This window comes from Benincasa hispida, chromosome 11 (genome assembly GCF_009727055.1).
Source record: "Benincasa hispida cultivar B227 chromosome 11, ASM972705v1, whole genome shotgun sequence".
Taxonomy (NCBI): Eukaryota; Viridiplantae; Streptophyta; class Magnoliopsida; order Cucurbitales; family Cucurbitaceae; genus Benincasa; species Benincasa hispida.
Genome location: NC_052359.1, coordinates 61,825,336 through 61,831,739, shown reverse-complemented (window position 1 = coordinate 61,831,739; position 6,404 = coordinate 61,825,336).

Below are 6,404 nucleotides of genomic sequence, written 5' to 3'. Positions count from 1 at the left end.
TAATATATATAGTATGCATGAGTAGGGTTTCATAAGATTAATATAATTGTTATATTAATGTGTGGAATGCTTAACTTTATGCTATAGCATGTCTAATTTTTATAAGAGTTATAAAATGAATTAGACATTTAAAATCTATAATAAAGATAAGATGCATGCTCACTTAGAGTAAATAACAACTTGTTTTAATAGTTAAAATAGGTTGTTATCTTATAAAACTCGGTTACAAACTCAATCGATCTATAATCCTGTCTAAGGCTGGAGGTACTTAAGTTGACGGTTTACATAACACCTCTTACTTAGGGATTTTAGCCGAACTACTGAGTATTGTAACCGATTTTATGAGCATGTGTGAGCAGTATAAGGTAATAAAATGGTTTTATCACTTAGACATCATAGGTTAAATCCAAATATAAACGTTATACTTGGATAAACCACATAAGCTCGAACCCATTTGATGTACTTACCAAAAATCATGAAACCATGATCACCGCAAGAGAGATCATGGAGTCGTTGCAAGGGATGTTTGGACAACCGCCCTCATCAACACGTCACGATGCTATTAAATACGTTTATAACTGCGTATGAAGGAGGGGACCTCTGTTAGAGAACATGTCCTAGACATGATGGTCCACTTCAATATAGCAGAGGCAAACAAGGCTATCATAGACGAGAAGAGCCAAGTGGTTATGATAATAAATCTCTTCCGAAGAGTTTTCTAATCTTTCATATGAATGTTGTAATGAATAAGATTGATTACAACTTGACCACTCTTCTTAATGAACTCCAGACTTACCAATCTTTAAAATAAAGAAGGGGAAGCGAATATTATTTCCCAAAGAAAATTTCAAAATGGTGTTTCATCTAGTACAAACCCCTATGAAAAGATGTCTGGATTTTCGAAGGAAAAGAGTATCCAGATGAAGGAAAAGGGAAAAGGGAAGAAACAGTCTCTTGCTACTAAGAGCAAGACAAAAGTTACAAAAGGAAAATGTTTCTATTGCAACTTCGACAGGCATTGGAAACGTAATTTCCCTAAGTATCTTACAGAGAAGAAAGCTGAAAAGGAAAGTCAAGGTAAATTCGATTTACTTGTCATAGAAACATGTTTAGTAGAAAGTTCTCACTTAACCTGGATACTAGATTCAGGCACTACTAATCATATTTGCGCTTTCTTACAGGAAACTAGTTCTTGGAAGCAGCTATTAGAAAATGAAATGACTTTCAATGTGGAAATAGGTGAAGACATTTCAGCAGAAGCAGTGGGAGACATCAAGTTATTTTTTGGAGATTCTTACATTTTACTTGAAAATGTATATTTTGTACCTAAAATGAAAAGGAACTTAATCTCTGTATCGTGTTTGCTAGAACATATCTATAAAGTCACTTTTGATATAAATGAAGTGTTTATTAGTTCAAAAGGTGTTCAAACATGTACAGCTAAACTTGAAAATAACTTATATGTGTTAAAAGTAACTGAGCAAAAGCCATTTTAAATATAGAGATGTTTAAAACGGCACAAACTCAAAAGAATAAAAGAAAGATTTCTCCTAATGCCTATCTTTGGCACTTAAAACTTTGTCAGAGATTGGTAAAGAATGGTCATTTAAACCAGTTAGAAAACAGATTTTTACCTCCATGTGAATCATGTCTTGAGGGAAAAATGACTAAAATATTTTTTCCCAAAAAAGGTCTTAGAGCCGTAGAACCTCTATAACTTATACATTCAGGCCTTTGTGGTCTGATGAATGTTAAAGCTCGGGGAGGATATGAATATTATGTCAGTTTTATTGATGATTATTCAAAATATGGCTACATTTACCTAATGCAACAAAATTCTGGGACTCTTGAAAAGTTCAAAGAATATAAGACTAAGGTTGAGAACCTATTAGATAAAGGATAAAAACACTTCGATCAGATCGGGATGGTGAGTATATGGATTTACAATTCCATAACTATTTAGTAGAATATGGAATTCAATCCCAACTCACATCACCTGGTACACCAGGGCAGAATGGTATAGTAGAAATGAGAAATGGAACCTTGTTAAACATGGTTCGTTCAATGATGAGTTATGCCCAGTTACCTCAATCCTTTTGAGGGTATGTAGTACAAACTGTTGTACATATACTGAACATGATTCCCTCAAAAAGTGTTTCAAAAATATCATATGAGTTATAGAGGGGACGTAAAGGTAGTTTACTATTGGATTGTATGTCCTAAAACTCGCAGTTTGTAAAGTTAAACATTTTCTATTGTCAATAAAGATGTTATTCAACATTTATTCAATAAAGTTGTTATTGAATTTGTAAATTGCACTTACAAATACTAAATCTAATAAACTAAAATCCATGGCTATTATATGAATACTTGAATTTTATGTGGCGACATAAAGATGGATCAAGTTTGAGTAAATAACCAAAATAGTCTATAATATAATGAATAAGGTTAGGTGTCTTATTCTGGCAACATTATCGGATGCGGCCCACTTTGTGGTTGTAACAATTTGTTGTAAGATGCTACAAACGAAGTGATCCTGATTCGTTCATGATGGACATGAGGAGTGGGGGTGTCCTATGCAATGAGTTTACATAAGATCAAACCAAGAAATAAGTCACTCTTACTTTATAACGATGTTTACTGTTTAAGACTAACTATTTCACTTAGATGACCTAGGTAACTCGATCTTAATCCTAGGCTACTATGAACTCCTGTTTATTTAGGACTATCCTTAGATTTTCATAGGTGAGAGTTGGCTCAATAGCGCCGACTCAATAAGCCACCCATTTCAGGGGTAAGACTGGGTAAATAGTTGGGGACATAAGGGGCAAGATGGAATTTATGCCTACCCGATTTAGGGATAGGAGGAAGGTTGTTCTCTTAAGTGCTAAATCCAGGTCTTGAACAAGGGGTCCCACCCTCTCATTGGCCCGAGAGGGATCCAGTTTAGTGATTAGATCACAAACCAATTGTTCATTAGAAAATCAGTGAAACTTAAGGAGCAAGATGTAATTTTGGGGGTAAAACAACATTTTGACCCAGCTGTTATTTCGAACAATCTTTGAAGATCAATTTACTAATTATAATTAAATCAAGTGGACATAAATATATCTACAATGAGGATTGTACAACTATCGAGCTATAGTGGTGTAACTCGGTAGTTAAATTGATTAATTTGGTCCAAAGAGTTTTAGCCAATTAATCTCAAATCGTTGGAGCTCATGATCTGTAAGTCCATAATGTCCCTCTACTAGCTCGTAAAACATGAACACCTTGGATTAGTAAATATAGTGAATTTGAAATGTTCAAATTGAATTTAGGGTTTTCAATTTGAAGTGTTCAAATTACAATTAAGGTTTGTGTAATTATATTCGGTATAATTAAACGTTTAATTTGAAATTAAATGAAATTAGAGAATTTATAATATTTAAATATTGATTACATGAATAGGATTCATGTTTAAAGTTAGGTGTTAAATTAATTTAATATTTGATATTAAATAATTAATTAATTATTTAAATTAAATCAATTTTGGAAATTCATTTTTAATTCAATTTAATTGTAAATTGAATTAAATAAAGAAATTGGATTTAGTGGAAAATCCAATTTCTTTGGGTTTGATGTGTTTTTATCAAAATGTCAAAACCTAGCCCACTTCTAGGTTCAAATTGAAGTGGCTTCAGCTGAATTCTTCAAGTGGCTGCATGGATAAGAAATATAAAAGATCCATTTTGAGCTGATGGAGAGGAATGACTGCTGAAAATAGAAATTTTCTGCAGAAATTTTTTCCTATTTCAAACCCACTCAATTTGAAGGCTAAAAATAATAGAGAAGATCTCTTGGTGGTTTACTGAAGATTTGAAGCTGAGAATTTGTGAGGAGCAACTTGGATTTGGAGGATTCTTCAAAGGTATGATGTTCTTAAAAACCCTCTTCTGGAAAATTTGATTTTGCATGCTTTAGAACTCAAATTAAATGCAATTAGAGTGCTTATTGATTTTGTTTGCTTCCGTTACATGCTTATACATTCCATTAGTTAACGTCACTTCAGAATTTGGGGATGTTCGGCACACGTATTGGTGCAAAACCCTAAGAAGTTGGAACGACGTTAAAAAAATGCCAATTTGTAGGATATCCTAAAGAAACGAAATGTGGTCTATTTTACGATCTTCAAGAAGATAAAGTATTTGTATCGACAAATGTTACATTATTAGAAGATGATCACATAAGAAATCATCAACCTCGCAGTAAACTAGTATTGGATGAGATGTCCAGAGAATCTACAGATAAATCAACAAAAGTTGTTGATCAATTTGGTCCTTCAACAAGAGTTGTTGCTCCATCACATCTGTTTCATGAGATAAGAATGCCTCGACGTAGTGGGAGGATTGTTGAACAGCCTGACCGCTATATGGGTTTAACAAAAACTCATGTCATCATACCTGAAGATAGCTTAGAAGATCCATTAACCTTTAAACAAGCAATGGAAGATGTAGATAGAGATCAATGGATAGAATCCATGGACCTAGAAATGGAGTCAATGTACTTCAATTCTGTCTAGAAACTTGTAGATCAACCAGATGGGGTAAAACCTATTGGTTGCAAGTGGATCTACAAGAGAAAACGAGACCAAACTGGTAAGGTACAAACCTACAAAACCAGACTATGAAAAAACCTTCTCTCCTATTGTCATGATTAAATCTATTAGAATACTTTTATCCATTCTTGCTTTATATGATTATGAAATCTAGCAAATGGATGTTAAGACAACCTTTTTAAATGGTCATCTTGAGGAAAGTATTTACATGTCTCAACCAGAAGGGTTTATTGAACAAGGTCAGAAGCAAAAAGTTTGCAAGATTAATAGATCCATTTATGGATTAAAAAAGGTATCTCGATCCTAGAATATAAGGTTTGACACTGCGATCAAATCTTATGGCTTTGAACAGAATGTTGACAAACCTTGTGTTTACAAGAAAATAGTCAACAAGACTATAGCTTTCTTGATCCTTTATGTTGATGATATCCTACTCATTGGTAATGAGACAGGATTCCTTGCTGACGTAAAGAGATGGTTAGCATCGTAATATCAAATGAAAGATTTGGGAGATGCACAATATGTTCTTGGAATCCAAATTATTTGGAATTGCAAGAACAGAACGCTAGCACTGTCTCAAGCATCTTATATTGACAAGATGTTGTCAAGATATAACATACAAAATTCCAAAAAGGGTTTGCTACCTTTTAGACATGGAATTCATTTATCCAAGGAACAGTGCCCTAAGACACCTCAAGATTTGAGGAAATGAAAATAATTCCTTATGCATCAGCAGCCGGGAGTCTAATATATGTTATGTTGTGTACACGTTCCGACATATATTTTGCAATTAGTAGGTTTCAATCTAACTCTGGACATAGCCATTGGATTTTTATTAAGAACATCCTCAAGTATCTTCGGAGAATGGGGGACTATTTACTCGTGTATGGTCCTAAAGATTTGATCCTTACGGGATACACTGATTCTGATTTTCAGACTGATGTAGATTCTAGGAAATCTACATCAAGATCAGTATTCACTCTCAAAGGAGGAGCAATAGTGTGAAAAAGCATCAAATAGAGTTGTATTGTTGATTCCATGATGGAGGCTGAATATGTAGTTGCATGTGGAGCAGCTAAAGAAGCAGTATGACTCAGAAAGTTCCTGATGAATTTGGAAGTAGTTCCAAATATGCATCTGTGGATCACTCTGTATTGTGATAACAGTGGAGCAGTTGCTAACTCAAAGGAACCAAGGAGCCACAAACGAGAAAAACACATAGAGTGAAAGTACCATCTCATCGGGGAGATAGTACACAGAGGAGACGTGATAGTCACAAAAATAGCCTCTAAAGATAATCTTGCTGATCCATTTACGAAGGCCCTCACGGCTAAATTGTTCAGGGCTCACCTGGTCGAACTGGGACTACAAGCCTCATAAATCTAAAGCAAGTGGAAGAATGTCAAAGGTATATAGATGCCCTAATTTATTGTATTTCAAGGGTATATAAATGCCCTAGTTTATTGTATTTTCTCTTTTCTCAACATTATATATTTGTATATATTAGTAACCCATTAGAGTTTTAGTCTAAGTGGAAAATTGTTGAGAATGTCCTAAAACTCGCAGTTCGTAATCATGGAAATATTCTCTACTTATCAATAAAAGTATTGCTAAAGCATTTATTCAATAAAATTGTTATTGAAATTGAAATTGCATTATGATATAAAATCCAATGAACAAATTCATGGCTATAGTATGAATACTGTAATTTTATGTAGAGACATAAAATATGATCAAGTTATAGTATATAGCCAAAAAGGTCTACAAGTATATGGATGAGATTGGGTACCTCGTCCTAGGGACACTA